The following is a 12,472-nucleotide window of genomic DNA, read 5'->3' as shown; positions in this document are numbered from 1 at the left end:
GAAATATCCCTCTACTTTTCCTGTACTGTTCTTCTAAGACTCTGACCTTCATACTCACATATGTGGTGATTTATTTTGATGTATTAAGAAGCCATCCCTGTTAGGATTCCAACCATTTCCAGGATACCCAGAAGTAAAGAACAGACTGAAGTCACAGGGCAGCAACTAATTTCCACTCGACACCTACTTATGTGCAGCATTTTTAGGCCCTCATTCATTCATTCATTCATTCATTCATTCACTCACTCACTCATTCATGCAACAAATCCTTACTGAGGCGGAGGAGGGGTCAGATTCATGACTAGGCGGTGGGCATACACCAGTGAACAAAAAGGCGGGCTCCTCCATCCCCCAGACCTAACGCCTGGCATGGAGGCGATCATAAAATAAATGATCACAGTCAGCACGGAATACATTTCCCTGAGCAAACACATGGTGTATCCAGGCTTCCTACGTAATGCCCAAGTTGTAAAACTCTGACTCGAAATTTAACTTTGGTAACATACATAATTGATTAGTTAAATTCGGGGAAGACAGAAAGGGTACTACCTAAGAAGATACTAAGAAGTGAGCTAAGTTGAGGGGGTCAATATGATCCCAAAGCTCCAGAGGGTCATGGGGGAGGGGAACACAGAAGATATAGAAGATATAATTATTAAAAATAAAATTTACACAAATGTGTCTTGAAGAAGCCATGACCTCATTTTTTAAATAGTATGAAGTGTAATTTATAAACCAAGCTAATAAACTAAGTTACTGAGAAAGTGGATAAAGCCCAGGGAAAGGCACTCACTCATCTTTCCCCTCTGTGCAGGAAGTCAGCTGGCCCAGAACATCTCAGAACCCCATTCTGGCTGTTTATTTTGGCATCTCATATTTGTTGGCCTGAATTTTCACAATTAAAAAACTCATTGCGAAATTCTCTCTTTTAAGAAACACTTCTTAACTTCCTTTCATTTAAGTTGGCAGTGATAAGATGTTCCTCAGGAGCCTGTATCTGTCCATGCACAGAGAACAGAGTAGCCTCCATCTTTGAGAGACAGTGAAATGCTAAAATTGCCTTCAGGAAGAAGGAATCTCAAAGAAGGCATACAGAGTTTCAGAGGACGTTTCCTTTTTTAGAGCTTAAAACGTAGATGTCAAGGATAGTTAACTTTACCTATGTCTAGCATGTTTGCTCAGTCCCAGCACCATGAACACTGTGGGCTGATGTCACTCTTTGGGGGAAGGTCACCATCTACTAGAGGGATGGTGGGGACCAGTCCACCAGTTCAGATCCTGAACAGCAGAAAGAAATGGGTGGTTGAGCTATCATGCCAATCGTGCTATTCCATCTCATGGTATAAAAATTCACTAGCCTTAACCCGAAGGCCATGAGACATTCCCTTCCTAGGTCAACTTGCCCTGGGTCTAAGAAATGTCTATTCTGAGATATTTAGAACTGTTCTTATAGTCAACGCAGATTTGGGTAGAGTGCTTAGATATTCAACTTGAAAATTGTTTCAGACTACTTATTATAGTTTGTGGTTTATGTATGGTCTTTATTTGTTGTTCTTGTGTGATAGTTTATATATGCTCAGGCTAGGGAGTGGCACTATTAGAAGGTGTGGCCCTGTGGGAGAAGGTGTATCACTGTGGGCTTGGGCTATAAGATCCTTACCCTAGGTGCCTGGAAGCCAGTCTTCTGTCAGCAGCCCTCAGATGAAGATGTAGAACTCTCAGCTCCTCCTGCACCATGTCTGCCTGGACACTGCCATGCTCCCACCTTGATGAAAATGGACTGACCCTCTGAACCTATAAGCCAGCCCCAATTAAATGTTGTCCTTTCAAGACTTGCCTTGGTCACGGTGGCTGTTCACAGCAGTAAACCCTAACTAAGTCAACTTGTAATAAGTTATTGATATTCATTAGATAGGCCCTGATTACCAAATTTTTAGGAATTACTGTGCTGGCGATGTTCCTGAAAAGTACATAAATATTAATTATGAGAAGGTTACAGATTTGCTTCAGCAACTAAACAAATTGCTTCCCTTCCTATTCCTCACTTCTAAATTCCTCATAATCATGATTTCTAACTAGTAGTCTTACAGATCCATCTTTATACACTACATTTCTGTAGGGGAGGTTCCCCTAATTGATTGATTGGCTAATAAAGAAAACAAAAAGCCAATTGCTGGGTAAAAAAGAGGAGACAGGCTTTCCGGATCTGAGAGGGGATGTGGGAGGAAGAAACAGCCCTTTTTTACTGTGAGGTGGGAGTAAGAGGAGGCAAGATGTAGCTCAGGAACCGTTAGACCACCACCGGAAGATTTCCAACACAGAGCAGTCGATGAGTTTAGGATGTCAGATTCTATACCCAGTGGTTGTGTCATCTGTTGATTTTTAAAGTAAGATTGCCTGGTGTTTTCCATTCTCGGAGGCTCAGAGGGGAAAAAAAAATAGTGGGGTGGAATTCAGCCAGGCTTTGGAATGGGAAGACTGGGGAAGGACTGAGTTCCAGGGGAGAGGTGAGAGCACGCCCACAGCTGGTTGCAGGGTTTGAGGCCTGCAAGAGAGTGATCTTGGAGCTCTGTACAGGCAGAGCCAGTGTTTGTGAGAGAGGCTTTGGCTAGGAGAGACACATGGTCTTGGTCTTGGGCTATGCACAGACAGACATCACTGATGCTGGTGCGTAGCCTGTTTAGTGTGGACTGTTTTTTAAAACTATGTGCTACACATTTCTCTATGATTTAACTCTTAATTTTACTTTCTAACCATCACAGATGAATATAGTTGTCCCTTAGTATTCAAGAGATATCAATTCCAGAGCCTCACACAGATGTCAGTGCCCATGAGTGCTCAAATTGTTTATACAAAGTGGTACAGTATTTGCATAAAATCTATCCACAGCATCAGAAATTTCAGATCATCTCTAGATTACATGCAATGTCTGACTCAACATAAATAATATACGAATAATTGTTATACTCTATTGTTTAAGAGATAAGGACAAGAATGTAGCCATATTTGTTTCGACACTCCTACTTGGATTTCTAACCCACTGGTTGAACCACAAATTATGGTAATTGTGATCCTATTTATCTCTTTCTTACCACATAGCAAGTCATTGAACGCTTTGCTTTTAACTCTACATAGTTGATATATGTTGATAAAAAATTACTTGAGTGCTATGTTATGACACATGTAGCCTATGACAGCCATGAATCTAGCCCAATGCAAAACTGTAAGCTTACTTAAAGCTTTATAAGGTTGATTTTTCTTCTTCTTCTCCTTCTCCTTCTCCTTCTCCTTCTCCTTCTCCTTCTCCTTCTCCTTCTCCTTCTCCTTCCTCTTCCTCTTCCTCTTCTTCTTCTTCTTCCTCCTCCTCCCCCTTCTCCTCTCTCTCCCCCTCCTCCTCTCTCTCCCTCCCTTTTCTTGGTATTTTATAACTCAGTTGTGTGGCTCTTAACCATGAAGTTTACAGATGCTAACTTTGTGTTACAATGTGAAAGGCTAAATATGACTTAGGGATCAAATGTCTGCCAAAGGTTCATATATTTAAGGCCTGGCCACCAGCCTGTAGTGCCCATTTGGCTTTAGTAAAACTTTTAGGGGGTGGAGAGGAATGGAGGACCTTACTTAGGTCGCTGGAGGAATGCCTGTAAAGGAACCCTTACCCCGTTCTCCTCCCTCCCTCTCCCCCCCCCCTTCTCTGGGACACCATGAGGTACTCAGCTTTGCTCTCCTATGTGTTACCCACTATGATTTTCTTCCCTGAAAGAGGCTAAAAAGCATCAGAACTAGACAACCATGGTCCTGAGAAAGTTGACTTTCTCAGTTTGTCACTGAAAGAAAGCTGACTGATACAGTGAGCAAACCAGTGCAAGTTGAAAAATCAGAATCTTAAAAGTTCCGGAAGGTCCATACACTCATGGACACACAGTTTTGTAAGCTGCTTGAGACTTAATCTCTCATCTGGATTTTAAGAAATCAAACTGCACTGATGTACTTACTCCTGTCCTTTCCCCTTTCTGCTGGGTCTCCAGAATGAGTCTACTACCTCAGATGATCTCTGCCTCTGTAAGCTTGGGGCTTTTGATAGTTTTAGTATTGATTTGAATATGTCCCAGGCAAGCTTCTCAGGGTAGCTAGCAAAGGGATAGAACCAAACCGATTCTCTATAAACCATTTAATAATTATGAAACTCTTCTAAAACACCCAAATCATGAATTCTATCTAGGAGGAAAAAAATGCCCAGTGATTTAGGTAAGGAGTGACACTACAGTCTATCAACGGGACCTGACAGGGCAATTTATACAAAATGATTTAAAAAACCATCTTTTTAAGCTAAGCAGCTGTAATTCAGTAAATACAAGTTCGTACTTTAGGAATTAGAAATATATGAGGATATAAATTCTTCATCATCATCATCATCATCATCATTATTATTATTATTATTATTATTATTATATCTTTCTTTATAGTCCATTCGTTGTCCCCCTCCCAGTCCACCCTCTGACTGTTCCTCATCCCATTCCTCCTCCCCTACATTATTTTACTATAGACAAAAATTACCCCAGTTTAAGCTGACTGGAGAGTACAATGAGATGAAAAAGGGAAATTCAGAAGGAACTCATGAAGCACAGTATTTCCAATGTCCTGGTTCATACTTGGAGCTTGTAGATACATATTTTCTTATTATGCCTCATACAGTCTTATCTAATAACTAGGACAAAAACGAAACCTGCCAGCGGTAGAAATGAGCACTTCTCTTATTATTTTATGATTTTTTTTTTGTGGACCTGGATATGTGTACGAACATTCTTCCCCTACAGGAAGTGATTTCTAGTCCTTCATTTTGTTTCATCATTGAAACTCTTGTTGGCTCTGCAGTCAGTTCAAATATTTGGAAAGCCGATTGGCCTTTCAAACATGATACATTTAAGACCCGGTTAACTTCCAGCCCCTACCCACAGCCTTTCCGGAAAATCTAAGAGGCTAGAAGAGTCTTTCTGCTTTGGTGACTGTCCCAGCAGTGAGCTGTACCATGCCAGTTTAATTACAGAGACGATCTGATAACATAGGCTACTTCGATTCTAAAATACAAGTCTAAAATATTTTCAGTTTTGAACCCGCATTCTCACCTGCAATTACCATTAGGTTTGTCCCGTTTGTTGTTTATTTTGGTGCACCACTAAAAAAATACATGTGTTTCCCTCTCGTCTCTATCAGTTAATAACCAAGTTAACAGGCAATTAGTGAGCGCACGCTAGCTGCTCTGCGAGGCACCAAAGGGATAAAAAACACGAGCTCTGTCGTTACTACCAACTAGTGAAACTTCCATCCATGCTCGAATCAGAACTTAGTGATCACTAGTTGGAGAGATTGTCAGTGTGCGTTTTTCTCCTGAACAGCCTATCGTAGGGCTCTTGCTAACCTCATGCACAACTGAATGCATCTTCATTCACCCCTCCCTTCAAGAAAAGTGCAAGAAAAACAGAGCAAGAGGTAGCAAAGGGAATAACCCTGGGGGGAAACAAGCCAGACGAGATTTTCATAGGATAAGTGCCTTGGCAGACTCCCAGTTACCTCCAGTTGACCTTTGTCAAGAACAGAATGGTGGCACATGGCTGTTCAGAGTGAAGACTATATCTTCAAGCCTACTGTCTATTGGCCTGTGATCGAGTTCTAATCCATCCTATGTAAGCAGAAATGGTTTCTTTCTTCCTTCTCCTTCACTACTTCTTCACGATGGCACTGCACGGCAAGGGCTGGGGAGCCATTGTGGAATACGAAACAAACAGTGCCGAGAACTGAGGGATTCTAACAGACGTTGTCCAACCAATACTGGACCAAATGTATGGGAAAGAAAATGCCAGCTGCTCTGGTAGGCACCAAAGGGATTAAAAAGAAACACTAAGTCTATCATTAGTTTTTACTTACTAACTAGTGAAATTTCCATCCATGCTTGAATCAGAACCCATAATTTATGAGAAAGTAAAATTCATCCTTGTTTTAGTCGAAGTGAATCTTAGACCTTTGGTCTTCTTTTGCTTCCCTTTGGGTATGGTTGTCCTGGTTATCATGTGCAGGATCATGCCTTTTAGATAATTTCCTCTCTAAAATCTACTTCTTCAGAAGAACCTCCATTCATACCTTTGTACCTGCCCTTTTATAAATAGTTTTCTAGTCCTCAGACTATGTTGCCATTGTGTTTATCATGGTTTGGGTGTTCTTTTATATTTTATTGATTTCTGCCTTAATATTTAACCTCCAAAGATTATGTGTTTACATGACTCTGGTTTCATTTCCTTCACACCATAGGCTCATCTGAGTCCAGCATTGTGCCTGGTGTACACTTATGTGCACAAACACACATACACATGCATGTGCACACAATCAAACAATACTTATTGAATAAGAGATCGGAGCCATTGAAGGGTTTTTCCACTCACCTAGGAACTCAGAATTCTAGAACAGTCACAGTAAACACTGAGAGCTTACATCTGTGCCTAACTTCTGATCATAGTGAAAGAGTTTTAAAACATTAGGTTAGAGGAATTCTCAAGTACGTTCAAATAGCACAGCACCTAGACATGGTGATACTCATGAAATTAGTTAATAGGTAATTTAGAAACATCATCTCACAAAGAATGAATAAACCATTTAAAGGAAAAATTTATAGTTATGGGCGTTTGCATGTTTGTTTCTTCTTTATAATCATCTGCTAAGGCAGTTATGCCAAAGGGTAAAAGAGAAGGGAGGAAAAATATAATGATCATCGTATAATGCGTGTGCCAGGTAGATAAACCTTATCCCAGTCAACATTAGCAGCAGGAAGGAAAGCTGTCTAAAAACAAATTAGGAGAACCACACGCTATCAATGCACTGTAGGTGCTTACTACGCACAGTGTGCTATTAAGTTTGTGAGACTTACCCTCAACACCAGCAGTTAAGGAGTTACACACAACCTCCAACAACAGTACGCTGTGGAGTCATACATTTTTCTTCAAGCATTTGATTTTTTTCCTTAATGCCAAAGACTATTATAAATCTTCCAAAGTATCTTCATGGCTTATGGTAAGAAGGGCTTTCTTTGCCCTTTGACATAAGGTAAAGAACTTGGTATTTCACCCTCAAGCTTAGCTAATGATCAGTGTTAAAAAATGTCAAGTCTTAGCCCTGCAGTGGTAGTACATGCCTTTAATTTCAGTAGATAGATCTCTATCAAGGCCAGCCTGATCTATAGCATGAATTCTAGGACAGCCAAGGCTACACAGAAAAGCCTATCTCAAAACCAAATAAAAACAACCAAACACCACCACCACCAACAACAACAACAACAAGGAGTCAAGCTAGTGGATAAATGTACAATTGTTTGGATAAATATTTCAGTAAAGGTCTTTCCATTAAAACATTACTGAGAGCTGGAGGACAGTTCTGGAGGCAAAGTGCTTGCTATCTGAATGAGCACAAAGAAATGAATTTGATATGTTCATCATGTAATCCCAATGCTGGGGTGGTAGAGACAATTAGGAACCTGGGCCTTGTTGGCTAGTCAAAATGGCTGAATCAATAAACCCCAGATCTCAGTGAGAGACTCTATCAGAAACAAACAAACAAACAAACACCAACCGAAACAAAACAGATGGTTTCCTGAGGAATGAACACAGTCACTTCCCTTTTCCCCATCTTCATCAAACACACACACCCAATGGTATGTATTAGTTGCTTTTTCTTCATTGGCTCCAGGCCATTGGGAAAACCCAATGTTTATAAAAACTGCATGGCATTTTATCGTGCTATTGTCAGAGGTTGTACATGACACCTTACTGTGGTATTGTTAGAGCTTGATCAACAAGATTACAAAATCCAATTTGAATCTTGTAGAGTGAGTGAGGGCAGATTATCACACTCCAGGGGGATACTGAAAACATAAGAGTCTTAGAAACTCCCAGATTTCCCCTTTGTAATTGGTGTCTTAAAGCTTCAGTTCAACCATCTACATAATGGGAACAGAAATATCTACCACCTGCAGATCTCTCAGGGGAGACTTAGTGGACAAGGGAATCCACTGTTTAAATGAACAGATTTCCCATCAGGCTGAATCACAATTCAATACTGACTCTGTTATTTTACTGTTTGACCTTGGTACGAATGTAAAGTACTTGCCAAGTATCTGACACATAATACATTTTAAATAAGCAGCCCCTGTCATTTTTCCTCTGAAAATTATAATTACCCACCAGCATTCATCTTTATTATCTGCAGAAGTACATAAAGTCATACATCCAGTAATAGAACTCTTAAAATGGCTTTTGAGGGTCATGTGTCCTATCCTTTCTTATCACCAAAGCCTGCACTCCCTAGATAGGATGTTCATGTCTTTCTCTTTGGCTTCAGAGGCAGAAGGCCAGCCGTAATTCCCTCCAGTCTTTGAAGGTTAAGCCAGCTGTATCAGTTAATAATCACACTAAAGGTTATCCATTACAAAGAAGGAAGCCCTAACTACTCCAGTAGAGATAGCATTAGTTATGTCCACGGCTCCTTTAAAGTCTGTATGGCATTTACAGAAATGGCACAGAGCAAGGGAAACTGTTACCAAAGCAGACATGCGTTTGGCCTAAATGTTACATAGTTTCCTGCCATCTATGAATCCATTCCATAGGTAATCTATTTTTAGGGAAATCTTTTCTGATTCTCTATAGTTCTGATACTTTATTTTTTCAAGTTACCAAATGTTTCATTGGTTTCCCTGGCCATTTCAATAAATCACAATTGCTTTCTCTCTACCTCCTGTTAAAGAGTAAAACTGCGCAGGACAGCTCCCATACTAAGTGATTTAAAATTCCTATTCTGTTCGTTAGAACCACACATCATTGGTTTGTTTTAACCTTTGACTGAAAGTCTATAATCCTTCTAAACGAGATGAGCTGCTATGTCTACAATCCTGGCTTCCACTATCAGCTAATTTCTGCTTCCTCTCTTGAAAAAAACCTCTAAAAGAGAAACTGTGTTGTTTTTCTTTCCAGGAATTAAAAATTCTGGTTACACATTCTTAGGAGTGTGATCTGGTTCGGTTTTTCATGCTTATAAATACTAATGGCAACTATGTAAGTAAAATACGTGGTTGAAACTTAAAAAAAAAAAGATCACAGGAAGTTAGCAGGCCATTGAATCCCTGCTGCCCCCCAACCCTGCTGACCCATTTAAATGGAATAGTAAACACCACAACAGCCCCTTCCTTAGGATTTAAAATGCCATATAAAATAGTGGCACCATCAAGGATTCCTCAAGACCCATTGAGGGGCAGCTACGTGTACAGGTACAGACCTGTCATTGTGTTTCCCCCGATTACTAGTTCTCCCTTAAGAATTATTCTGACTGTGTCTGCCACTCGCCTGCCCTAAAGACTGCCCAGAAGAAATCGGATTCACTGGAAGATGCGCTACAGAGACAGCAGGAATAATTATGCCCTTGATGAGATACTGGCCTTGTATTTCCCAGAAGCCCCACCCACAGTGCGGCTGCTTACGGGGGCCACCTTGCAGCACTGTGGAGCCTGACCACCTTTCAGAGCTCTAACTCAAAAAAGTGTAGCTTTTCCTCCTCCTTCTTTTTATCTCCTTTTCTTTTGGATACTGGCCAAAAGCCTAAGCCTGCTTTTCCTGACTCTTGGCTTTCTAATTCTTCCTCCCCTTTAGGTCTTACATTTGTTCAGCATCCATCACAGAACATGATGGCTTTCTTGGACCTTAACTCTAAAGGGCATGGCCTTCTATCCGCCTTTGTTCCATACCTCCCTCCTCCCAACAGCTGCCGAGATCACGGCTCACCTGCCTTGTTTTCATTTTAAAGTCTAATGAAATTATACTAGGGCTTCCGTCTGCGTCTACTTCAGTAGGGTGTTTTGTAGAAATGTACTATGAACAGACATAAAAGAAAAAAAGTATCTTTCCCGAGTAGTAAGTCTAGATAAACATTTGAAAATGTTTATCGTGTTTCGTTTTAAAAGATTTTCTGGACCAGGCATGGTGGTGAATTCCTGTAATCCTAGCACTTGGAAGGGTGAATTAGGAAGAAAGTTCTCTGGGTTTGAGGCAAGCCTGGGCTATATCCTGAGTTCCATGACAGCCAAGGCAAGAGTGGGATCCTGCCTCAAAATAAAGCAAATCTGTACCTATAAAACATTCATACAAATACCTTGCTTAAATAATTTCTCATGAAAATGAGTTACATAGAAAAAACAAAAACTAAATTAACACATTCTTCCAATGTAATAATGGGGGTCCAGCCTTTCCTCCCAGAGCCCAAATAATTCTATTTTCTTCTCAGTACAATTTTTGGAAGCTAGGTAAGCAAAGTTATTTTGAAGCAGTAGCAATATTAGCAAAACCAAGACTTGGTTACAACTTGTTTGATTGGATTGAAGGGTAGATTTCTGAAAATTAATACAAAATTATTTTGAAATATCCTGGGCAGATTAGTCTAATCTCATATGAAATCTCAGAGGCAGGAGACCCTTAGACTACACTTGAAAGTCTCAAGCACAAGGTGGGACTTGTAGCCTTGTCTCTACTTCAAGGGTGGGCTGGCAAGACTGCTGAGTAGTGCTTGACATGAAAATAAGACGACCTGAGTTCATATCCCCAGCGCCCATGTTAAAAGCTTGGTATAGGCGCCATGTATCTGTAATCTCTCAGTTCAAGTACCAGGAGGTTCCTTCCCTGGAACTCACTGGCCTGAAAATCTAGCCAAATTGGCAAGCTCCAAGTTAAGTGAGACACTGTCTCAAAACACAAGGTGGAAAACATGGGAGACATCTTCTGTTAGTCTCTGGCAGCCACGTGTATATGCAAACACAGAAATACACACACACACACACACACACACACACACACACACACACACACACAAAGAATGTCACAGAGGGAATGGAGAAGTAAAACAGATGTAGGGGTGGTTACGACTTGGTTTATCTGAGTAGGTAGCACATAGCTGCCAAAATATATCAAAGGGTAAGGCAAAAGTGCATGTTGCAGAGGCAAAAACAGTTAACATAAACGAGACCTTAAAAATGAGTCATCAGGTTCTCATTGTCCGCTGTTTCTAAGGCTCCCTTGGCACACTAGACAGTGCCTATTCCTAGACCTCCCCACGGAGTTAGCCATTCAGCAGGAAGCAGTAGCAGCATCAGGAACACAGAACTCTTCAAAGAACTTGTTTTGTGGCAAGCAGTGTGTCAAGCTTTTATAAACCTTTGCCCTGCTGCGTCCTTAGAATAATTTTATTGGGTCGGTACTAGTACTGAAGAAGAGAAAGTCCCTGAATTCTACAGAACAAGTTCCAGGACAGCTAATGCAACACAGAGAAACTCTGTAGCCCACAAACAAACAAACAAACAAACAAACAAAATCAAAGAATAGAGAATCAAGACAAAGAACAGTAAAGAGCTCTGTCTTGGGATGTTCTGCTATAAACAGAAGGATGAGAGGCAAGCCAGGGAAGTATAGCTCAGAGTCTGAGTTTTCGATCAGTACCTACGCTACCTGCCAACATAGTTAGGTCATGTTAGGGCAGTATTGAAGTCAGTCTCTTCTATCAGAGAAACTGAACACTTGAATCTGAAATGCTTTGTCTAAGACAAATCCTTACAGTGTCTGCTTAGGGAAAAAGCAACCACTTCTCGACACCAGCGGCCCTCAAATATTATTCTACAAATGTCCCTGTGGGCAGGAGAAGAGCCACCTGTGTTAAAAGCCATCTTGTTAGTTTATGCTGTGCTTCTATAGGCACAGTGTTGTTCTTGGGCAAAATCCACCTTTTCCTACTCAACCTTTAGTTACAGATCATGACACATGCCATCCATGATGAGGGATTCTTGATCTCAGTAATTCAGAGTTAAGAGTGGCAAGGAGAGATACCATCTGTCTTAGTTAGGGCTCCATTGCTATGAAGAGACACCATGACCAAGGAAACTCGTATTGGGACAACATTTAATTGGGACTGGCTTACAGGGTCAGAGGTTCAGCCCAGTATCATCATGGCGGGAAGCACGGCAGCGTCCAGGCACGCATGGCACTGGAGTTGCTGAGAGTTCTATATCTTGTTCCAAAGGCAGTCAGGAGGAGACTGGCTTCCAGGCAGCTACAAGGAGGATCTCACTGCCCACCTGGACAGTGACACATCCTCCAACAAGGCCACACCTAATAGTGCCACTCCTTGGGCCAAGCATATACAAACCACCACACTATCCCTAAAGGGAGGTAATAATGGACAGAAGGAGATAAGAGTGATATGATGTGTATGTGTGTGGGTGCATGCAATGGTGTGTGTGTGTGTGTGTGTGTGTGTGTGTGTGTGTGTGTGTGTGTGCTGTGCACGTCTGCACATGTGTGGGAGGCAGGGGCATTCATGTACTCTGCTGTACATATGCATGTAGAGGTCAGAAGTTAATCTCTATTTCCTTCCACCTTATTTCTGTCTTTCTCAC

At 41.2% G+C, this 12,472-nt stretch overlaps 1 protein-coding gene across 1 annotated transcript in view; it reads right to left on the bottom strand.

Annotated features, from left to right (window-relative positions):
• The window catches only part of Arfgef3 (ARFGEF family member 3), a 155,527-nt gene that overhangs the window by 97,917 nt on the left and 45,138 nt on the right, over nt 1-12,472 (bottom strand). The gene's annotated exons all lie outside the window — the stretch shown is intronic.

Source organism: Rattus rattus, chromosome 2 (assembly GCF_011064425.1).
Source record: "Rattus rattus isolate New Zealand chromosome 2, Rrattus_CSIRO_v1, whole genome shotgun sequence".
Taxonomy (NCBI): Eukaryota; Metazoa; Chordata; class Mammalia; order Rodentia; family Muridae; genus Rattus; species Rattus rattus.
The sequence above is the reverse complement of the archived record's forward strand: the minus strand, read 5'-3'. Positions and strand labels throughout refer to the sequence as shown.